Source organism: Hemiscyllium ocellatum, chromosome 35 (genome assembly GCF_020745735.1).
Source record: "Hemiscyllium ocellatum isolate sHemOce1 chromosome 35, sHemOce1.pat.X.cur, whole genome shotgun sequence".
Classification (NCBI taxonomy): Eukaryota; Metazoa; Chordata; class Chondrichthyes; order Orectolobiformes; family Hemiscylliidae; genus Hemiscyllium; species Hemiscyllium ocellatum.
In genome coordinates, this window is record NC_083435.1 from 20,428,327 (window position 1) to 20,453,931 (window position 25,605).

Below are 25,605 nucleotides of genomic sequence, written 5' to 3' on the forward strand. Positions count from 1 at the left end.
AGTTCTCAAGAGCCGGAGCACAAACACGAGGACCTTTTTTTTTTAGATTTTAGATTAGATTAGACTTACAGTGTGGAAACAGGCCCTTCGGCCCAACAAGTCCACACCGACCCGCCGAAGCGAAACCCACCCATACCCCTACATTTACCCCTTACCTAACACTACGGGCAATTTAGCATGGCCAATTCACCTGACCCGCACATCTTTGTACTGTGGGAGGAAACCGGAGCACCCGGAGGAAACCCACGCAGACACGGGGAGAACGTGCAAACTCCACACAGTCAGTCACCTGAGTCGGGAATTGAACCCGGGTCTCAGGTGCTGTGAGGCAGCAGTGCTAACCACTGTGCCACCGTGCCGCCCACTAAAGTGTCATGACCCACATGAGTCATGTTCTCCATGAAATCTCATTCTGTCAGTCAGAGAATAAGTGTTCACCCTGTTAAGTAATCCTGAGTCCCTGTTCATTTACTCAAACGAATCTTACCTGTTACAATCTTATCGACTAATTTTTTGTTTGTGCATTAATCAAAACTCTTGAGAAAAATGAAACGTGCCACATATTCCATTATACTGAGACAGGTCAAGTAACAATATCCCAGCAAACGGCATGAAGATTTTCATATTGGTACCTTATCATAAACCATAGCCAACTCTGGAAAAAAAAGACCAATGCTTTTGAATTTGCTCAAATCAGGAAAAAGAAACAAGGTCCTACAAATATAGCTAAAAAAGAATTTTGGAAATCGTACTGTCATGCGCCAGATCAAACTGCCTCAAACTATATCGAGGGAATGTCCTAGATCACAATTTTATGAAATTTATATTTGAAGACATATATAAGACACTGTCATGATTTGAAGATGCCCGTGTTGGACTGGAGTGTAGAAAGTTAAAAATCCCAAAACATCAGGTTGTAATCCCATAAGTTTATTTGGAAGTGCTAGCTTTTCGAGCGATGCTCCTTCATCCGATGGTTGTTCTGGTGAACGAGCAGTGCTCCGAAAGATAGTATATGATATGGTGTTGCAGAAGTGATTCCATGGATTCACGGCAAAGCTTTAATTAATACAATACCCTTTTCTTTTAACACACCTGTAACACAAACCAAAAAACAACACATTGACATTACTTGGATTGTATTGAAACACATTGTAACGTCATATGTGATCAAATTACTCATTATCAACTGTTCTGACATAACAAAATCCCATGGCAAATGAAATTTCAGCAAAATATATTCCTCACAATCCAGCAACGGGGAGAGGATACAAGTTACTTATTGCAGCAAAAGCACAATGAAAGATCTACTTATCAGCTTCAGCAGCTTACTCAATCTGAAAGTAAGATGGAAACTTGAAACTTCGGTTTTCGTGGGCATGCCCGTACACTCAGTCTCCAATTTAAAACAAAATACACTAATGAACAGTTGCTAGTTCTCATCAAGAGACAAATCACAGAACATATCCCTCTTCAACAAACAGTGCAACCATACTTCCCCTTAAAAACTGAACCATCAATATAGAAAGGTGCTTTCATTTCAAATCATCTAGTCTTATGCTATCAAGCCGCTACATTTTACGTATCTATGTGTGTGTATATTTTATAATCCACCTCAATATGTAGCTTCTGTCAATGAATACCACCTTACTCCTTCTTCCATATTGCGACAACGCATTGACAATCGAAATTTATCATCCTGTGATGTGTAGAATTTTTAAATCGAGTAGGTGCAACAAGAAACTCAATCAAAAAAGCCTGTTGTTCTTACCCTTATTTTCCTCTTGATGAACATGCAATTTTCGTACGAAATACTCTAAACGTCTAGCCATCTTCTTCGAAGGGGTACAATACCGACACACATTTCACTCACATTGATGACCATCGAGAATGACTTTTTGTTATTAAAGAGTTTCAAAAATTAGAGCAGTAAGCAACATATGATTGAGGCTATAACGTGCCTTCTGGCACTCGTCATCCACTGAAATGTTCTAGACATCTTCAACAAGTGGCATGCTGGAATAAGTTACGGACACAAATTCGATTCTTTCCTCGGGTGACTCTCCATGTGGAGGTTTCATATTCTCCCCATGCTTGTGTTTGGTTCCTTTTGGTGTGACGCATTTTCCCACATTCCAATGATATACAAGCAATGTGGATTTTGATGCTAAATTATCCAAGCTGTACAGAGATGTGCAGGTAAGTGAATTAGCTGTGTGAAATGCATCGATTTTGGTAGGTCTGGCTAGAAGCTCTTTCAGGTATGTTGTGGACTTGATGGACCAAATGGCCTGCTTTGCACTGTAGGGAATCTATGAACACGTCAGTTAATTCAGGAACCTTACTGCAAACGTTCCACACGAATTTCCGACTAAAGAACATTTGCTCCAAAGAATGGGAGTACTTTCCTCTTCTTGGACATTGCAAACTCCCCAATAACAATTTTAGCACATTCCATGAGGCCATCTGCCCATTGCCAATGATGTGGCTCAGAAACATGACTTGGGCTTTTGCAAACTCAGTTTTTCCAACAGGCCTGCCTCCTAAAGTCGATCAAGGAATTTCACTAGATGCACCAATTTTTCATTCCACTTTTGATTATAAATCATCAGATTGTCTACGTACCCCAAACAGTTAGGGACACCCTCAGTAACCTTATTGGTTTGACTTCGAAATGTGTAAGGCACATTCTTGACACAGGTGGTATGTCTTTAAACTGATAAAGTTAATACAGAATAATGAAAGTCAGAATTTCCTTCTCTGTTTTCAATCAAGATACTTGCCAGTATTGCCTGACCAAGCCCCAGACAGATTAATAATTTTCTTGACACACATTTCAAATACAGCTTTCCAAACTTCGGAAAAGATGAAAGCAGATTTCGTAACTGCATTGATTTTTCGATAATCCACGCTTAATTATTGTGTAACATTTGTTATTAGAAGCATCAATATGGTGAGTTCTATTCGTTGCAATATTCGTTAGTTACATTGTCCCTGAGAACGCTTTAAATCTCGTTTTGCACCTGTGCCAATTTTAGAGTGTTAACTCTGTACGAGTGTTGTTGAATTTAAACAGCGTTTCCTAATACATGCATCATTAGTTTAGCACTTTTCAGCTTTTTCCCACATTTCCTCCATGTGATTGCATTAACACTTTCAGGTCATTTTGATTGGAGGGTAAAGCAATAACTTGCCCCAATTTTTAGGAGCTACCTCTTTGCCAATTTAATTTAAGTAATATCCAATTCTGAATCGTCAGTATTTGGTTCTCTGCTCTGAGTTACAACAAGTAAACTATTCTCTTGTGTTTTCCTCCCCATGAAAGTAATGTTTGACCATATTCACATGGCACTCAGCGTGAGTTTCCTTTCTGTCTGGCATTCTTATTGCTCAATTCATGACACCGTTCTCAAGTTATCTGTGTTACTGAATGGTACACAATTGAGTTAAATTGGTTATTCCAAAAGGATCCATGATTTCCTTCAATGACTTTGATGTAAATTTTGATATTTGATCCAATTTTATCAGTGTGGACAGTCTTAAAAAAAAGTAACTCTCCGACAATGCTTTTACCCGTCTTATTACATTATAGAATGACATCTGTTTGGGGTGATTACACTACTGGGGTGTTTAATGTAGGGCTAGGGAGGGTAATACTATTACTGCAACAGACACTTCTAGTTCCAGCCCTGAAATGGTTAATAACAGCCATGCGGGCTGAAGTTGGCAATTGCATGACTACCTGTCGGGAGCTCGTAATTGATATACATTTTGTTAATTAAATCATGGAGCCTGTAACTGCCAGCCAGTGTCAATTGTTCCATCAAAACTCAATAGTTGATAAAGGAACCTGTAACTGTCAGAAAGTGTGAATTGCTCTATTGAAACTCATAGTTGATAAAGGAACCTGTAACTGTCAGACAGTGTGAATTGCTCTATCGGAACTCATAGTTGATAAAAGTACCTGTTAATTTACTTACTGAAACTATTGATTAAATCACGGAAAACGACTAGCCTGTCAGACGCATAGTAATGAGAATTGATTCTCTAAACAATGAACTATTGATTACGAGATCGGAACTGCTGGCCCCAGGACGTCTGTGCCATTGTCAAGCACAGCAGGAGCTGGGCAGGCACCTCGATGTGGCCAATGGGAAGACGGATCCCATCGCGCGCAGATGAATGAACCAATGAAGAAGGCGGACAAGGAAAATCTGACCGGGGACTCCAGGCAGCGCGAAGTATAACAGTGCCAAGTCCGAACGGGGGAGGGGGGCAGAACGCCTTCTCCAACGAATGCATGCTTGATAATTCGTTGTATCGTTTCCCAGTCAAGATTCTGTGAATAAACGGCAGTCTGCGCCAAACTATAGTTGCCAGTGTGTGTCTCTCCTTCCAAAAGAACACGCAAAGGCGGGACCCCGCGGGTCCGTCTTAACATTTGGTGACCCCCGACGCGGGAAGGGAAGGAGACAACGGCAAGTTGGCTACGTTGGCGAATCAGGGAGCAGACAACCTTCGGCCGAAGTTTTCAAAGGTGAGGAAGCACCTGTTAAATCTAAGGCTTCCAGTAGTTAAATTTTTCAGTTAGTTTCTTGTCTGCTCTCCGACCCTCACCAACCCAAAAAACTGATCAATTTGGCAGCAGCATCGCAGAGTCGTGACTGGTAAGATTTCATTAACCTTTTAACTTACCTAGAGTGGTTATTTCACTAATACCTGATTTAACTGATTCCCTTGCACGGCTTGCGGAGCCCGAGCGCCTACCTGATTTACCTGATTCCCTTGCGCGACTTGTGGAGCCCGAGCACCTACCTGATTTAATTGTTTCCCTTGTGCGGCTTACGGAGCCCGAGCGCCTACCTGATTTAACTGATTTCCTTGCGCGGCTTACGGAGCCCGAGCGCCTACCTGATTTTACTGATTCCCTTGCGCGGCTTACAGAGCCCGAGCGCCTACCTGATTTTACTGATTGTTTTGCGCGGCTTGCGGAGCCTGAGCGCCTACCTGACAGTTACCTGACACTAGCTACAGGAGCGCTGACCATATTCGACTTCCTGGATCCACGTTACTGAGCACTTAAAACTGACAAAGTTTGCTGCACACACTTGTTGTGATCACCGAACGGACCCTGGGGTGACAGAGGTCGGATCTCATCTCCTGAAGAGGGTTTATCCGCACAGACGTCTGCCTTAGACCGGTTGTTAAGAGCAGAGATCTGCCACGCGAAGGTCAGGCTTTGAAAGACGTACTGTTCTTAAAGCGGTTCCCTTCAGGGGAGATCCCGACATGGGGGACTTGAATTTCGGACCACCAAAGTTGACTCACCTTAGGACAGCACGTCACGGAGTGCCCTGGTGGCACCGCAGGGTGGGTGGAGACATGCCTCGCCATAATCAATTACTGTTGGATCGTGTAGCCCTACATAAGGAAGGCTTGGACCAGGTGATTAACCAAGCACCAGAACAAAAGGCACTTATACTAACAAGGTTGAGGGAAACATTCCCGAATACCACATTAATGATCAAAATCCTAAATGGTCTCTACGGGTCACCGCATTATTCGGCTCTCCAACCGATTGCGTTAGGCAAGCCCCCCACTGGGTGGGCATCCGCGAGTACCGACAGTTCCCTAGGATGGAAAACAAAATTAGTTGTGACCTTTATCCCGCATTGGCAATACAGACCGGTTTCTTCCCCTAATGGTCTAGCTGTTTCGGACGGTCCCACCCCGGAGCTGGACTATTTAACTGCAACCGTTACTATACCCGCTGATGCATGCTCTAACGAGTACACCCCAGTCCCGAAAACCCCAGATTCGCAGCCACTAACAGGGAAGATATTGGGGGAGATCAGGACCCAGTTTAGGGAGAATAATACTGCTAAGGAAGCTCAGAGAAAGGTCCGCAGCCTAGAGAACAGTCTCAAGCTGTGGCGGGGCAAGAACTGGTTCCCTAAGGATGACCAACCCTTCTTTACAACAAGTGCCTTTGATACCTTCCAAACTAAAATCCTAACCTGCCTGCGAGAGAGGAAAGAGGATACGAAGAAAGGCCTTTTTAATTTATCCAAATCTTCCACTAAAAGGGAGGATGAAAACGTCTACTTGCGGGAGCTTCTGATACGCTTCCAAAGCCACTTACCAAATTCACCTACTGACACATCGGTTGCAGATGGACAGGGTCCTGTCCCGGAATATGAGCCCGAGTGGGTTCTGAACCAGACTCCACCTTACCCCCCTACCCGCTACACTTCTCCTGTTGTCGTGCCGACCCAAGGCGACAGCCACAAAGGAAGTCCGCCACCCCCTTACACCAGTCCACAGTCAGGGTCACCCGTTCCCGATGCATCTCCTACTGTCCCACTTACGATGACAGTGCACCAGTGTGTCAACTTCCACCACGTTGCGAGGAGCCGACTGTACAGGCCCCTGTTGTCAAGGTACTAGAGGGGAATATCGCGTACCAGCTTGTTTTTCCAAATGACTCTGTGCCTGACATTCCCGAGGCATGGGAGGGGACATTTAGAAAAATAAAAAAAATTCTGTTTTATCAATGGGGAAAACAATATACCAACACTTCAAGAACGGTTAGTGGGACATTTATGAAGAACCGAAACAAGAATCACAAGCAATCGGGTCTCGATTATTTTAGGTTGGAGAGAGAGAGAGAGAGAGAGAGAGAGAGAGAGAGAGAGAGAGAGAGAGAGAGCGCGAGAATGCTGCAGCTGTTACAAGCACTGAAGTGTAAACTGTGTTGGCTGAGCTGAGAATATTGGGTGCCTGGTTAGCTTTTCTGATGGTTTGAAGTGTGTTATGTTGGTTCCATGGACTTGTTTTTACTATTGAAGGACTAACGGGCCCTCAAGCAAGAAGCTTATTGTTTGCTTGTCACTTCTCCCAGCTTGGTGAGGCAGTGTATCTGAACAGCTGCTGAAATGAGAGAACAGTTGGAAATGTGTCTATTGCAAGCAACCACCAAAACAGTCACCACCTGTACATTGCCTGTGCAACTTAACTTTCTTTTCTTTCACATCTTCTGTCTCCCTTGTACACATCTGTCCCATACACACTGTTTACCAGGATGTAAGGAGTGCAGAGTGGGGGCATAGCGTGTCAAGTAACTTCCTAAAGGATATGGGAGTAGTTAATTACAACATTAAAATATTTTGTGTATTTATTGAAAACCAAAGATATTTCAAAAATGTGGGGTTAGGGACAGTACAGACCATCAAACCTGATTTTTGAAAGGTTTTATTTGTCCATCTAAGTGGTTAGATGGCATTTATCACAGCTACTCCTCCCCCGTAGTCATCCTGCTAACATGCTCAAACTATTTTCAAAACAAATCTGTTGTGATTAGGACTCCAACTTGCCGAACTTTCTTTCTCTCTCATAGACCTGTGCTGTAACAGGTGTTGTTATGAATGATTGTTTTAAAGGAAGAAGCCTATACACTCGCTTGTACTCACACACGCACACTGTCTCACGTACCTTCACACACACACACACACAGATTATAGAAAGTGTCAAAGCATTCTATTTACCTAAGTGATTATAGGGAATATTGTAGATTAATTCATTGTTGGTTACTTTTCCTCTTTTGTAGCTTTTTGAGTTTGAATTCCTATATTCAGCACCTCCCTTTATGCTTTATTGCAAAGGGCCATTGGCAAAAGCAACCTCCACTGAGACCTAACTGAAACTGGATGATAAATCTGCAGCTCGTTGTAGACCGTGTTACAGAATGCTGGAGGTATTGAATTATAGACCAATGGTTATGGTTGTAATCCTGTTTGATAGGAGACAGAGTGACCTCTCCACCCGAGTGGACTTATGCTCACTTGTCTCAGTTCTCAGCAGCTTCTGCATTAGCTTTCATTAAAGTCTGAAGTTCACCTTGGGTCCCATTAACTCCTTTATTTTTTTCATGCTGTGATGCCTCCAGCGCCGCCACTTTGCATCAACCCACAGCTGGCAGCCCCAACCAAAGCTGTAAATTAGCTAGCACCTCTCACATTTAGGAAGCAACCCATTAAGTTTGACGGGAGGAAGAGTAGCCAGCAGCAGGTAGGAGGGACGTTAGGAGAGATGAGTGACTGGTTGAACAGATACTTGATGTGAAAGTTTCTGAAGGAGAACAAAAGTAAGAAAATAGCTTAATAGTAGGCCACTGCCATTGTCAAATGGAATGCATTGGAAGTGGGTATAACATAGTGCTCGTATAATTAGAGATCTTCTTGGAGTTGGTTTGCTGAGTGTTTTTAAGTAGGCGCTGGGACTTTATTTTTGTAAATTTCCCCATGGTCAGATTTGACACGTGGAACCCAGATAAAGAAAGAACCCAAAAAGGCATAACGTTGAAGGATGCAAAAGCTGAACTGATGTTAAAAATCAGTTGGCATGGGAACTTATTTTTAAAAAAAGTTCCAAGAATTGAGAATTTTCTGGAATCTCAAACGGAGAGCCTGCAGCAGTGAAGGGGGGATATTCTGAGTTTGTTACTAAAAGCTCCTCTGGGAGACTAACAGGAACGGTTAATAGTTGGAGACCTTAATTGTGCCAACCTAATATTAACACAAAATGTTATTCAAACATTGTGACAACAAGTTAAATCTCTTAAAGAGGGAATAGCAACAGGCTTGAGAGTTGGAATATATTATAGGCAAATGACAGTAGTGCTAGAGTTCTTTTACATAATAAATTCCATTGGAAATATTTTTACAGCTGAAGTTTGATAGTGGATTTGAGACTGTCCAGCTTTGCAACAAGGTATCTGCAGTGCACAAATACCCAGAGGAGGAAGTGGCAGAAACAGACTTCATGGTCAGAGTGGGGAGGCTGCAACAGGGCTACTGGCAGATGTTCTCTTGTGTTTCTCACTGTTATGTGATAGCAATTTCAAATGACTTTTTGTCACAGAGTCACCAGCAGTAGCTGCATTTATGGTGTAATACTAATTTGGAAAGAAACAGCATCTAACGACATGCAGGAACTGGCCTTTTTATGTGCAAATGCAGTTGTTAATTTGCAGCGAATCCAATATGTTTCCACATGGTACACTGCATGTCCAATATCCACAATTCTTGTCATTTGGGGTTGTTGCTGCATTCCGTGTATCAGGAACACGCACAATTGATCGTGCCCTATCAGGGACAGATGCCTCCTCACCCGCATACCAAGCGGTGTTGCTGGAACAGCCTCCCGCTGCAGCTGCCCAGGGAGAGGGTACGCCCCAAAACCCGCACATGTCAGATGCGGCATCACTGATAATGAATTGCAAGACAATCTACGACTTTCCCCTGTAACCCTATTACCTGATTCCCTCACTTTCCCCCGGGTGTGAGCACTGTATTCCGCAGACCCCGGGTTGTGTCATCTGTCCGTTTAAATCGGGAACTCACCCAGCTTATTCTTCAAGGGCCCTTCCTGTTTACACAGCTGACAGCCTGTGGTGAAATTGCTAGTGTTTTGGGTAATAAATTTTCAAGTACCTTTGCTGTTTACACAGCTGACAGCCTGTAGTGAAATTGTTAGTGTTTTGGGTAATAAATTTTCAAGTACCTTTGCTGTTTACACGGCTGACAGCCTGTGGTGAAATTGCTAGTGTTTTGGGTAATTACTTTTCAAGTGCCTCTAATATATTTACACAGCTGGCGGACTGCGGGGGGTGGGGGGGGAACTCCTACTGATTCGGGTACTTGAGTCCTACAAAGCTTACACAGCTGACAGCCTAATTGCCTGTGCGTGGGTGTAATTGCTTGTGTTCAAGTACTTGCGATTTGTTTTGTTTACATTTCTCAAGTGGATACAGATTCTTGCGGTTTATAATGATTTTTTCTCAAGTGGATACAAATTCTTGCGGTTTATAATGATTTTTTTTCTCCCCATTGCCTGGGGCAGCCAGGTGGATGTCCGCTTCCATTAGACAAGGGACTCCCATTCAGCAATGGAGGGCTCTGATTGGCTAGGGGGACTACCGTGGCGATGGATGCACGGAAGGGCCCTCGACTTGAGAAATGTACAACAATTCACATAGTTCACTGTGACGGCTTTATTTCGGGTTCGTCTGTTACCGTTGGGTACTGTGCTTCAGTATATGTGTGCTTATGCTTCCTTTTCTCCTGCTACTACCCAGTACTATCCCTTCTCCCTTGGAATGTGAAGTCTGTTGTCCAAAGACCCCTTACTTATTAGTTTTGCCCACTTACATTGGCAACACTTCAGCTTATGCTGTACGCTGCAGTCGTGGCAGAGAAGTGCTGTGTGCCCCGGGATTCAACTGCTGATCACACCAGTGACTACTGCATTACAATCGGAGTTTCTACATGGGTTCGGTTGGTCTCGGGGGCCACCGACTGCGATTGCCACTGCCCGGCTCCGTCCTCACCAGCAGCTAGATGGAGATGGCTGTCCGTTACTGAATGGAGGTTATCCAATGGCAGAAGAGTCTCCTCGGGCAAGGGTCAGCCTGGCACAGGTGCAATTGCGCTGTGCACTCGGAGGAGATTGCCTCCGACCACATGGCCTGGAGGAAATACATCAGATGCCTGGATGGACCTGCAGGCCTGTGACACATTCTGGCCTGCGGAAAGGCCGGGGCACAGTACACTGTTTCAATGGTCTTCCGATCGCTGGCGAGTACCTGACTGCGGGAAGCATGCAATTGCATTTCTCATTTTTTAAAAAAAAACCCAAAAAAATGGGCATTTACACTTGGGTGTTTTTTGGACAGCAGACTTGGCAGCCGATTTATTTTATTTCCTCCCCTCCGAATCTCTTGCGTTCGTTATTATACTAATTTATGATGTTTTTCATAGACTCGTCGCTTCTGCGAACTCTGTCCTTTGGCCATGCTTGCTTAATTCTTTGCCTTTGTTGTTTTTTGCAGAAGCTTTCCGGAGTCGTTTTTGATACCTTACTTTAGATCTGCATGCTCTGTGTTTTGATTATCTATTTGTATGTTGTGTAGCGTCGCGTTCCCTATGGCACCCTCCACCCCACCACGACTGACTCCCTAGAACCGGTGGCTCTGGTTAGGGTACCGTGCTCGGAGGACATTGAGGGTCGTTTTTGGTTACGTCCGCCGGCACGCCAGACCCCTGTCACCTCCAACGACATGGGTTGGTGTGGCCTCAATAGAGGCCAAGGGAGGGAATGTTGGGGTGATTACACTACTGGGGTGTTTAATGTAGGGCTAGGGAGGGTAATACTATTACTGCAACAGACACTTCTAGTTCCAGCCCTGAAACGGTTAATAACAGCCATGCGGGCTGAAGTTGGCAATTGCATGACTACTTGTCTGGAGCTCGTAATTGATATACATTTTGTCAATTAAATCATGGAGCCTGTAACTGCCAGCCAGTGTCAATTGTTCCAACAAAACTCAATAGTTGATAAAGGAACCTGTAACTGTCAGACAGTGTGAATTGCTCTATTGAAACTCATAGTTGATAAAGGAACCTGTAACTGTCAGACAGTGTGAATTGCTCTATCGGAACTCATAGTTGATAAAAGTACCTGTTAATTTACTTACTGAAACTATTGATTAAATCACGGAAAACGACTAGCCTGTCAGACGCATAGTAATGAGAATTGATTCTCTAAACAATGAACTATTGATTACGAGATCGGAACTGCTGGCCCCAGGACGTCTGTGCCATTGTCAAGCACAGCAGGAGCTGGACAGGCACCTCGATGCGGCCAATGGGAAGACGGATCCCATCGCGCGCAGATGAATGAACCAATGAAGAAGGCGGACAAGGAAAATCTGACCGGGGACTCCAGGCAGCGCCAAGTATAACTGTGCCAAGTCCGAACGGGGTGGGGTCAGAACGCCTTCTCCAACGAATGCATGCTTGATAATTCGTTGTATCATTTCCCAGTCAAGATTCTGTGAATAAACGGCAGTCTGCGCCAAACTATAGTTGCCAGTGTTTGTCTCTCCTTCCAAAAGAACACGCAAAGACGGGACCCCGCGGGTCCGTCTTAACACATCTGAAAATGCAGTAGGTACATCCAGCATTGCCAAATAATACTTTGATTTAGGAAGGGGAGCTCGGTCATCAATTCGGACTCTTTTTTAAACGTTCCTCGAATGATGGCTGGAATGAACATTTATGGTGATGCCGTTGCCACTGGCGGCCATTTTGCTGTTATCTGACATTAAGGACTTGTCGAGAAAAAGAAAAATGCACACATCATTATGCAGTTCACACCAATAAAAATACGTTTTTATATGTTGGCTTTGCTTTTCCTTACTCTGAAGTTATCTCCAGCTGATAAACCCTCCGTTTTTAGGTCTGATGGCAGCGGTAGTCAAGCTCATCCAACAATTGGAGTCAGCAACATTGTGGCAGCAAGAACACGGTTCTTCCTGGTGATTGTTCCAAGATTCACAGGCTGATTCAAGCCGTGGTTAGGACATGTTTCTGCACCAGTGATCCCAATAAACTTTTGATCCCAATCCACTTTCAGGAGATAAGAGTTAGACTTTAGCAACTGGTCGATTTTCTTGCCTGCTTGCGTTCTTTAATTTCTGCTACATTAAAAACATCTCATTTTCAAACCTAAATGAGACAGAGAATCACGACTTTGCACAATTTTCAATGTCCTCATGCATTCCTTCACTTCAGTACAAATGACAATAAAATCTCATTCCAGTTCTAATTCTAATTCTAAACTCAGGTGTTACTGACAATTCCTCCTTTCTTTAATCCACTGATAATAAAACTTGATGAACTTCTGCCTATTTATGACATGTCTGAATGTGTAATTTTCTCTGTTTCCTCATCAACACTTCATTTATACGGTAAGTTTGGAACACACTTAGATTATTTGTCTCCATTTGTTTTGTTTTGATAGAATTGCATTTTTATAAGCTTTCTGTTGAATTCAGCTAACCTATTTGGAATAAACCTATCTACTTTGTCCCCCACATGCTCAAGTTCTTTTTTGTTTTTCTCAAGCATTCTTTTGATACTTTTGAAAATTGAACTTCATCATCTTTACTCTGAGGTCTCTCCAGCAGTTTCGACTGCAGCTTTGTGATCTTGTTCCTAGACAGTCACGAAGAATCTCCGAATATATTTTCTGTTAAACATCGTATTTTTGACATTCCACTGGCAACTTTAACACAATGGTGATCACTACCATCTGAGAAGTAGTTATATATTTACCGAGGTTAAAAAGTATTTCCAGAACACAGACTTTATCTGTTACTCCAGCCACAAATTCACCGTTCTGCATTGGACTGTCTAACCTCCCTCATGTAATGGAACCATTCTCTACTCATTATGAATTCAATGTGTTACCATTATTGGTAATAATAATCCTGAATTACACGTCTCCTCTTCTCTCCTCATCAAATATTGACTTACTCCCATATATTTTGTTTAAACTATTCAACCTGGCATAAGTAACTCGACCTTAATGCATGCAAGTAAATTCTTGAAAGAGATCTCGGTCTTCTAACCAACACTTTACAATGCTTAGGATTCCTTTACAGCTGTTAAACTGTGTTTTCCTTTGTCATTAAGAAAACTACTAACCCGTCTTCCATTCTCATATCCGTTTTCAATGTATTTTTCTTTGCATCATCGAAACTGCAACTTCGTCGGTCGATGTTATTGCAGTGAAAACAGTGATGACCAGCCAGAAGCTAACTTTCCATGTTGTTCCCAAACTGTTGCATAGTGGATATTCTAGGAGTGATGCAGCTTGTCAAAAACCCTCGGTTTAAATCAAAACAAAATCTATTTACAGTTTAGCATATGAAGCACAAACAAAGGGGGAGAGAATACAAATTATCCTAACCTATCCAAAAGCCTAACAAACTAGTAAAGCTTAAGGATACTGTTCTAAATTCCTGTTACAATCCCCAAGAAGACTATATGGCAAAAAATGCAAAATCACGCGCACAGTCATACAGGAGAGAGAGAGAGAGAGAAAGAAAGAGAGAGAGAGAGAGAGAGAGAGAGAGAGAAAGAGAGAGAAGAGAGAGACGGCAGAAAGATGCAGCTTGGAACTCTTTTCGTCAATGTTATGGGAAACTCCATAATTACCTTTGTGCATTATTTGCGCCATCTGTCCGTGTATAATCACATGATCGAGACAAGTGACGTATGCTTTGACAAATTCGCTTGTAATCATGTTTATCATCGAGCCTGCCTCCCGATGTTGATGGAATAACTTTGATAAATGGTGCAAGTGTTTATTCCATGTGTGACCAAATGTAACTAAGTCATGTATATCTACGTACAATTGGGTAATCAGGAAATTACCTAAATTGTTTGTCTCTGACATGTGGCTGGCGCATTTTTCATACCAAGTGGTAGAACGTTGAATTGATACAGTCGATTTGGCATTACGAAAGCCAAAATTGTCTTTGCTCATTAAGACAACGGTCCAGGCTAATATCCTCTGAGCCAGTCCAATTTAGAAATATTATTTGTTTGTCCCACGTTTTCAGCGCAAACTTCCAACGTGAATTTCAATCATGAGGGATAGAGATTGTTCAAAAGGGAAGTTGTTGGATGGGAAAGGAAAAGCAGATTTCATTGAATCTAGCAAAGAAACATTAACGAGTTGAAAAAATCAGTGAGTGGATAAAAGAAGTTAAAAAAAAACTCAAGTGTTTTGTAAGGATGCTGTTCCTTTTACAAGTTTTTGTTGTCCTTAATCTTTGTTTCAGTGTGGGCTTAAACGCACTCCAATCGGTTATGCATCAGTCTTCATAACTGTATTGACTTTGCGATTGTCCATACAGAACTGTTCGGTACCGTTTGGTTTTGGCACCATTTATATGGGTGTGCTTCTGTCACAATAACTCATTCTGGTGACGTTTCCAGTAAATGGAAATCTGAGTTTTTGCTGTAATTGTCTGTCATTTCCCCCATGAAAGCAAGCACCTCCAACTTCAGATTGTCTTCCAATTCCGGTAGTTTTACTTTGTTCACCTTTTGTAAAGCCACTGAAGTCACTTCCTCTATTCCCAGAAAACTCTTAATGACTGAAAGAGCCATTGATATCCCACGCCCTATTCAAACCAACAGAAATCAATACCCGAAATAAATTCCCTAATAACTAACACTCGCTGCCTTTGAGTCCTACAACACAAATACTAACGTGGAACTACTTATAAAATCTGCCAAAGAACAACCAAGCAGTTATGCTGTCGGACACTCACTTTCAAAGCATTTCAAGAAAATTGACTGGACCCTAAACTTTCCAGTTCTTTCCAACAGGTGTGCAGGGGATAGTCCAGGAATGATGCAGCTCATGAAAACCTTTAGGTTAAAAGAAGAATATATTCATAGAATATTGAATGAAAAAAAAAGAACAGAATACAGAATAACTTAACCTTTCCAAAAGCCCAAATTACTGCAAAAATATCCATCAACACACTCGGAAGAAAAAAGGAAAATCAAACACAGTTTCTTACAGAAAAGAGAGATAGAGAGAGAGAGAGAGAGAGAGAGAGAAAGAGAGAAGAGAGATTCTTCATGGAAGACCTTCTTCACTGTCGCCTTTACTTTGACCAGCAGCCTCAAAACTGACTGCTTGTAAAATCAGATGAAACCAAACTAGACTAGAGATTAGCTGATCTGGGAGAACTGGCCACTCCCCTTTCATTGTACTTTCTTTTAAACTTGGAAGCGTTTTGTCTAAGGCAGTGCCTGTTAGGTATAATCAAATTGACCTTTAAATCTATCCAAACTCGACACTACTGAATCTTTGCGTTTAAGCCCACTCTGAAACGAAGACTAAGGACAACATAAAGTTGTAAAAGGAACAGCATCATTACAAAACACCTGAGATTTCTTTTGCTTCTTTTACCAACTCACTGATTTTTTTTCAACTCGTTAATGTTTCTTTGCTAGATTCAATGAGATCTGCTTTTCCTTTCCCATCCGAGAACTTCCCTTTTGAACAATCTCTATCCCTCATGATTGAAATTCACGTTGTAAGCCACACTTTAATTACGAACTAATTTCATTGTCATCTGCTAGTTCTGAAAAATGTGTTGCTGGAAAAGCGCAGCAGGTCAGGCAGCATCCAAGGAGCAGCAGAATCGACGTTTCGGGCATAAGCCTTTCTTCAGTAAGGGCGCCTTATGCCGGAAACGTCGATTCTCCTGCTTCTTGGATGCTGCCTGACCTGCTGCGCTTTTCCAGCAACACATTTTTCAGCTCTAGTCTCCAGCGTCTGCAATCCTCACTTTCTATCTGCTATTTCTGCCAGTAATCTTGCAGCTACAACTCTTTGATTTTGCGTATGAGTTCTGATTATTTCAGGTAGTGAATTTTTAACTCCGTTAAAACAGCATTCTCTCTAAAAACGTCATATGTTTGATCTATTTGCAACTTTCTCATGCAATTGTCGAAGTTGCGTTGTTTGATCGTTTGAAATTCTATGTACATTTGACCAGGCTTGCTCCTTAGCTTCTCGAAACATTATCTGTAGTTTTTCTGGCAGTATTTCCTATGAACTTAAGATAGCATTTTTCACCTTATCATCCTCTGCTTGTCTCACGAATATCTTACTAGTTCCATCTACAACATTTGTTTGAATAAGCAGTTCTAACATTGGAGTGACCATTTCATTTGTTTAGTCAATTCCTTAAATGAAATGAAGAACGATTTTATGCCATTTTTGTCGAATTTAGGCAACACTTGAAAATATTTAAAAAGATCCCCAACAGGTTATAGACTATAATAGGATTGTTGTTAATCTTTTCTTTCTCATTGTAAGTCCCACCTTTCCCCTTTGCTTATGCTTTTTTATATTGGCGTTCCATTTCAGTTCCAACTTCTGAACTTCAAATTTCAGTTTCTCCCTTCCTTTTGCACATGCTATTGTTTGTTCTCTTGCATCTAACTGAAGCCATTTAATTTGCAATTGAACTTTTACAATTTCTGATCATGCCTGGCAATCTTAAATGATAAGCTATTCCTACAATTTCTCGGATTTCCTCACAGGCACAAACGCCTCAACTCCAACTTTTCTGCCAATTCTGAAAATTCTGCCTGACAGATCCTCTGTTCATCACCACAAGTGATTCCACAGCATGGGAATTGTTACCCAATGAAAGAACAATCTATTTAACCACACTATTTAAGCTAGCTGACATCCGAATACCTGCACACATCGCTTACCGTTTTTGAATCCAACAATCCTAAAGCTAAATTGGAAACAGATTTTTGCACCCCAGAAAGAATCATTAATTTGTTGTGTGCCAGACAAAACTCTTCAAAATATATGAAAGAGATTGCCCAGCCCTTAACATATTTAACATTTTATTGAATAGCAAGTGAACTTGCTGTATTCTAGCTGTTATTCCTATTAGTACATTATTTAACTACGCTTCAAGTGCTCCAATATAGCAAAATCCCATAATCACACTCTTCACACAGGCAGATTCAACAAAACAGATGCTACTCCCATGCTATCTCCCCACCACTCCAGTACAAATGAACTTCTAATAAACGATCTAGCAGCAGAAAGAGAACTCAAACATTTTTTTTCTCCATTAGAAGGACAGATAATTTTATCTATCAGCCTTAACAGCTAACTGTTTCTGAACAAAGAGAATTGGTGGTGCTGATGCATATTTCCTTGGAAGTGGCGTCGCAGGGAGACAAGGAATTGAAAAAGGCATTTTGCATGCTTCCCTTCATTGGTCAGAACACTGAATATAGGAGTTGGGCCATCCGATTACGGCTGTACCAGCCTTTGATGAGATATCGTTTGGAATAGTGTTTGTAAGTTCGATCGCCCTACTGTAGGATATAATTTATTATACTGGAGGATCTTTAATAACTGTTTAAAATGAATTTTTCGAGACTGGATTGGTGACACTTGGAAATAATGTTTAGCATTGATAAGTTGAACAGAACGCTCTGTTTCCACGTTGTATGACTCTGCAACTCTGAATGATGATGAGGAGATTAGTAAGATTAAAGGTTGATAAAATTCAAACCCCGGTAAAGTTCATGTCAGAGTACTTATGGCTCTTATATTACTGATCATCTTTCAAGAATACATAGATGCTGGGACACTTCCTATGTAATAGAGGTACCTAACGAAAGCACACTAGTTAGAAAAGAAGGTAGAGAGATTACAGGCAATGATAGATCGGTTAACCTAACATGGTTGTGGGCAAGTTCTGGAGACCATTGTAAAAATGTTTAGCAGGTGATCGCTTGGAAAATAGAAACAGGAAATGACAGAGCAAAAAAATCCAGAAGGATAGCCATGCTTGTTAAGATTATTGCAACTTTTCAAGCATGTACCCAGTAGAAATAATGAAGTTGGGATAATCAATGGATGTCAACAATCTGCACTCTCAGAAAACTTGAAAATCCACAAATAAACTTAGCCTTGATTATTAAAGCTAATTTGATTGCAGTATTGTACTGACACGGAATGAGACTTAGTTGGACCCAAATAAAAACAAGGATCAAACAAGTTTCATTCCTTCAGCATAACAGCCAGTGGGTTTTGCGATCTACATGGATCACTGTTTGCATACTGCTTGAGGATGATCAACCATGATTATAATGAATGCTGATGCTGGCTCGAAGGGCAGAATGGCCAACTACTGCACCTATTGTCTAGTGTCTACTTTATCCCAGTTATTCCGAGCAATTAGAAAAAAATATAGTGCTGCAAAGTATCTGGCAGATGAAGTGTAATGTAAATGAGATTATCTGCTTTGGTAGCAAAAACACGAAGTTAGATTATTATCAGAATAGTGAAATATTAAGTAACGGGGAGGTGCAAAGTGACTTGAGTGTTGTCGTTCAAAAGGTGGCAAAGAAGACAAATTATATATTAGCCTTCATTGCAGACGAATCAAACATGGGAACAGAGTTATATTGCAAGATTATTAGAGATGCTTATGAAATGACAAATGGCATATAGTGTACAGTTTTGATATACATATCAGGCGAAAGAGGACAGAAAGAGGTGCAGTTCATAAAAATTGGCCAGCATAGAAATAGATGCCACTCTCTGTAGATACGAGTCCAGTTATTCAACAATGCTCTGTCGAGAAATGTTTTCATCCATTGGGTGTTGATCTCTCAAATCGACTGGTAGACTAAATGTTTCAGACCAAAGGATTTCATGGTTTCAAAGAGGACTAATCATTAATTATTATCACTATATGGATCAAACTGTATTTGTAAAAAAAAAATTAGATTACTGAGTTGACTGAGCAACTAAAATCATACTAAAAAATGAACAAGGCTCAAAGGATGAAAAGAACTTTAATGCAACTATTTCCTATATTTTTGTTTTTATAACCATTACATCTTATATAATATATTTCCGAACTATTACTCAAATTCTGAGAATCGATTTTGCCAAGTTGGTTAGATTGTTGGTTTACTTAACAGTCGGCTGCCAACAGTGTTGATTCAATTCCATCACCAGTTTGAGGTTAGCATGAAGGACTTTCGTTCTCAACCTCTTCCCCTGCCCGAGGTCTAGTGGCCCTCAGTTTAAATCACTACCAGTCGCTTCTTTGTAATGAGAGTTTAGCCATATGCTATGGTAAAACTATGGCGTCACAACAAATCCATTTCTGACTTCAGGCTCCCAGAGCTGCAGTTTCTTTTCTTTACTCGTTCCACTCGTCAACATTTTCCAATTTTCAGAGATTGTTGCACAAATTTAGAAAACTTTGACATATTATTACAAATGCATCCTTTAACATTATATCCTACATGTAAACCGCCCAAGCTAAAGGTGTTGGTATCTGAGAAATTGTACACTTCCCTTTCCATTAATGTCTGCAAAACTATTTTTTGCTGAAAAAGGCTAATAATAACTTAATTTGCTTCCACGTTGTTACCAGTTCTTTGTGTAAGGTAGATATCTTGTTTCGGTCTCTATTAAAACTGAAACAATGCACTTTTACACCTCTGACATTTCTTCACTTTCTACAGCCAACTGAGAAATAAATGAGTATTGTTCTATGTTGCATATCACTTGTGGGAAGCACTGTGAGTGGAAACTGGATAGTACCATGTTTGGAGAATGCCAGAATCCATTACTAATAGTCTGTCAGCAAGATAGTTTCAGACCTAAAATACGTTGCTGCTCTATGAATTCTGTGCACAGTGATGTATAAAATGTTTAATTGATCTCGTGTTCAAAAATCTGCTGCAGAAGTGACAACTATCTAGAGGTTTTTTAAACTGAGCAGTGGTATGAGCGCGCACCTTCATACTGAGGGTACCTTACATCTTGTTGTATGGCTCAATCACTACATTTAGTGAACAACATTTCGAATAAATTCAGCAAAAAAAAATGCAATTAAAAATGTTGCGAGTATCAGCCAAAGAAGCACTGCTGTTTTTCATACTTGAAGCCGTCATCTCATTTTCAGAGCCAGGATTTCTTTAAGGTTGGAAACTTGACACAATCACTTTGACCTTCTTCTTCAATGATATTCACTCTACTTTAAACAAGCATTGGGGATATTCGTTGATGTATGTTCAATGCATAAATAACCATTCATGGCTGGTCAGATACTGAAGGAAACGATCTCCAAATGCAACAGAATTTTTTATGAAATGGGCACAAACTGAAAGGTAGCATCCACGTTGCAATCATGCCAGATAGATACCAGCTCAAACAAGAGGAAATAAAATTATTGCTCCTTGACATTCACGTGCATTATTACTGGGATTAACATTGAAAAGAATGTGAAGACGAAGTAGCATAGAAAGGCACTGCCTACCAGAGCATGCCAGGGACTCAGATTGCAGCAGCTAGGAACTCACTTCCTGACTCCTGAAAGAATATTCAAATATCTGCAAGGCATGTGTCATTAGTACAATGGAATATTCAAATCTTGCCTGTATTGATATAAATCCAAGAACACCGAAGACAAATTCAAACAATATTCGAAAGACAAGTTCACTTTTTGGAACCTCAACCACCAACGTCCATTGTGTCCAGTAATATCGCTTAGTACTGTCAATCTGTGGCCGTTTAGAAAGTAGTCTACGCTTTTATTCATTTTTCCAAAGTGCAATACCTCGTATTAGCTCACGTTGAATTCCATCAGCCATTTCCTGGACCACTTTCCCAAACTGTCTAGATCCTTCTGCAGCCTCCCCACTTTCTCAGTACTCCCGGCATGTCCACCTAACTTTGTATCATTGGCAAACTTCGCTAGAATGCCCCCAGTCCCTTCATCCAGATCATTGATATATAGTGTGAACAGCTGCGGCCCAACACTGAACCCTGCAGGACACCTCTTGTCACTGGCTGCCATTCCGAAAAAGAACCTTTGATCCCAACTGTCTGCCTTCTGTCAGATAGCCAATTCTCAATCCATACCAGTAGCTCATCTCGAACACCATGGACCCTCACCTTGCTCAGCAGCCTTCCCGTGTGGCACCTTATCAAAGGCATTTAGGAAGTCTAGATAGACTACATCCACTGGGTTTCCCTAGTCTAACCTACTTGTCACCTCTTCAAAGAATCCCAACAGGTTTGACAGGCACGAACTCCCCTTACTAAATCTATGTTGACTTGTTCTAATAAGACTTTGCTCTTCCAAAAATTTAGAAACCTCATTCTTAATGATGGATTCTAGAATTTTACCAACAACTGAGGTTAGGCTAATTGGCCTATAATTTTCCATCTTTTGTCTTGATCCTTTCTTGAACAAGGGGGTTACAACAGCGATCTTCCGATCGTCCAGGACTTTCCCTGATTCCAGTGACTCTTGAAATGTCTCAACCAACGCCTTCCCTATTTCCTCAGCCACCTCTCTCAGAACTCGAGGATGTATCCCATCGGGGCAAGGAAATTTATCAATTTTAAGACCTTTTAGCTTTTCTAGCACTTTCTTTTGTAATGGCAAACATACTCAACTGAGCCGTGTCTCACTTTAATTGTTGGGATATTACTCATATCTTCCACTGTGAAAACTGACGCAAATTACTTGTTAAGTTCTCCTACTATTTCCTTATCTCCCATCACTAGGCTTGCAGCATCAGTTTGAAGTGGCCCAATATCTACTTTTGCCTGTCATTTGTTTCTTATTTATTGAAGGAAACTTTAACTATAATATCTAATTTTACTGGCTAACCTACCTTCATATTTGATCCTCTCCTTCCTTATTACTCTTTGTTATCCTTTGTTTGCTTTTGTAGTCTTCTCAATCTTCTGATTTCCCACTGCTCTTGGCCACTTTTTAGGATCTCTTTCTTCAATACATTTCCTTACTTCTTTTGTCAGCCATGGCTATCTAATCCCTCCCTGGATAATCTTTTTCTTGGGGATGAACCTCTGCACAGTGTCGGCAATTATGCCCACAAACTCCTGCCATTTTTGCTCTACTGTCTTCCCCGCTAGGCTCTGCTTCCAGTCTATTTTTGTCAGTTCCTCTCTCATGCCCTCATAATTAGCTTTATTTGACTGTAACACCATTACATCCTATTTTGCTTTCTCTCTTTCAAACTGAAGACTGAACTCTACCATATTATGATAGCTGCTTCCTAAGGGTTCGCTTACTTTAAGATCTGTTATAAAGTCTAGTTCATTACAAAGCACTTGGTCCAGAATAGCCTGCTCCCTTGTGGGCTCCATGACAAGCTGTTCAAAAAAAAAGCCATCTTTTAAGCATTCCATGAATTCCCTTTTTTTGGATCCACTGGCAACATTATTTACCCAGTCCACCTGCATATTGACGTCTCCCATGATGATTGTGACCTTGCCTTTCTGACATGCCTTCTCTATTTCCCGGTAAATGTTGCATCCCTGGTCCTGACATCTGTTAGGAGGTCTGTACACAACTCTAATTATGTTTTTTTTTGCCTTTGTGGTTATTCAGTTCCACCCACACACACTCCACATCATCTGATGCTATGTCATTCAGTGCCATAGATTTAATTTTGTTCTTAACTAACGAGGTAACCCCACCCCCTCTGTCCACCTCCCTGTCTTTTCGATAAGTTGAAAATCCTTGGAGGTTTAACTGCCAGTCCTGACCCCCCTGTAACTACGTCTCTGTGATGCCTACCACATCGTAATCATTCACTATGATCTGTGCCATTAGTTCACCTGCTTTGTTATGAATGCTACGAGCATGCCAGGTAAATTGCCCTCATGCTAACTTTATCATTAGAGATATTGGAAGTTATAAGATGTCCTAAATTATCCTTCCTTTTTGCTGCATTCCCTTCGCCTCGAGTTTAGATCCAGCTGCACATTGCTATTCTGCTGCTTATCTTTCCATTTAACTCCATACTCCCTTTCACTTTCACTTTCTCTTCCACCCAACTCAGAAGTTTAAAGTCCAACTGACCACCCTACTTATCCTCTTCGCTAGAATATTGGTACCTGATCTGTTCAGGTGGAGACCGTCCCAACGGTACAGATCCACCCTGTTCCAAAACTGATGACAATGCCCCATGTAGTGGAATCCCTCTTTCCCACACCAATCCCTTAGCAAAGTGTTTACTTGCCTAATTTTCTTATCCCTGTGCCAATTGGCATGTGGCTCGGGCAGTAATCCGGAGATTATGACCCTTGAGAACCTGCACTTCAATTTCCTTCCTGGTGCTTCATAATCCCCAAACAGGTCCTCCACACAACTGGATCCTCCCCCTCCCGCTCCAATATCCCGCTCCACCAGGCAAGCAACACAACATGCGAGACTATCAATCCGGCTTGTAAAGGATAGCATCTAGCCCCCTAATTATAGAATATCCTATAACCACTACTTGTCTATTTGCTCTCTCCTCTTGAATGGCCTTCTGCACCATGGTGCCGTGGTCAGCTGGCCCATCCTGTTCAGAGCCCTTTTCCTCATCCGCACAGGGAGCAAGAATCTCAAACCTGTTGGACAATGTCAAGGGCTGAGGCTCCACCACTCCTGAACTCAGGTTTCCCCTAAATGCCTCACTTACAGTCACACTATGATGTGCCGGATCACTAGCTGAATATGAATTACTTAATCTCCCAGGTGTGACTGCCTCCTGAAACAAAGCATCCAGGTAACTCTCCCACTCCCAGATGTGCTGCAGTGTTTGAAGCTCAGATTCCAGATCATCAACTATGATCCGGAGTTCTTCCAGCAACCAACACTTGCTGCAGATGTGGTCACGGCCATTCACAATGAGATCAGCCAGTTCCCACATCATACAACTACAGCACATCACCTGCCCAGCCATCTCTGCTTAGTTAATTACTTTGCTACTTTGTATAAGTTAAAATACTTTCTGATACTTCACTGCTATAGTCTTTTCCTTAAAAGGATTTAATATATATACACACACAAAAGCAAAGTAAATTTTTAACCAGTCACTTGTAAAGAAATATAAAATCCTTACCTTAAAAGAAAACAGAGTAGTTAAGGAGGTTAGAGGAGGAGGGTGAGTTGGAGATACTACAGTTGTAGATCCTCGGATTTAGCAGCCTTCCTGATTTGTATACTCACTGCTTTCCTTCCCGGCTGCAACTCTGGTCGTCGTCACTTCTCCTGCTGCTCCTGCTCTTTCTGTGAAGAGAGAGAGAGAGAAAAAAAAACACCGCTGACTGCTCCCGGTAAGTAATTATAAAACAAACTGTCTTACCTTAGCTGTAGTCTTCCGCGTTCGTTTATGCTCAGCCGCTGCTCCCACTCAGAATGGGGACAAGTCCATATTGTTGGAATTGAAGTAAGCAAGTGATAATTGCCAGTGTCTTTTGTTTCGAGTATTCCATTCCGTTGTTTTAAAGGGTGTGCCTGATGTAGTAATGGCTCTGTCAGTCACTGAGATTTTATCGGGGTGGAAGAGGTTAATTCGGGAGTTTCAAAGAGAGTGACCAAAGCAAAGCTTCCTGAATTCGCATACAATCTGCAGTTCAGTTTATCTGTGTCGACAAGGAAAGGAAAGTTCATTCTGGTCATCGTGCAGTATTTGCAATTACCAAGGATGCTATCAAAAATTTTGAAAATAGCGAAACAAAACAGATGAGTGGGAAAACGAAAGGCAATGGTTTGACTTACAATTGAAAGCGTAGAAACAAAAAAAGAAGAGAAAGTCCCGAGTGTACGAAATGCAAAAACAAACATAAGTACGAGAGAAAGAGAGAGAGAGAGAGAGAGAGAGAGAGAGAGAGAGAGAGCGAGAAAGAGAGAGAGAGAGAGAAGAAAGGGAGAACAAGAGACTATTTGGAATACAGAGTTTGGAATTGAGAAATCAAAGTCAACGTAAAACAACAAGGCCAGAGAGGTAAAATAGGAGATGTGTTGGTGACAGTGATGGAGAACAATCCATCATCGGCAAATGCCTCGTGGGGATATGTTTAAATATGTACAAGTTTTGCCAAAGTTCGATGGGAGTGGGGAGAAGTCTCACTCGTTTCAATCGAGAAAGTCGAGAGCAATTAAAATGTCTATGACCATCGGGGCATTGTTGATCCAAACAAAGATGGGTCAACAGAGTGAGACACTTCAGAGAAGATATCTCCTGGATATCATGAGTTACAAAGTACCACCTGAGGTGCATTTGAGCCAGTACTAGAATCCTGCACAGAAAGTTTAGGGAATCTCAGGAGGGAACCTCGTCAAACGCACAATTTGTATCGAAAAATGAAACA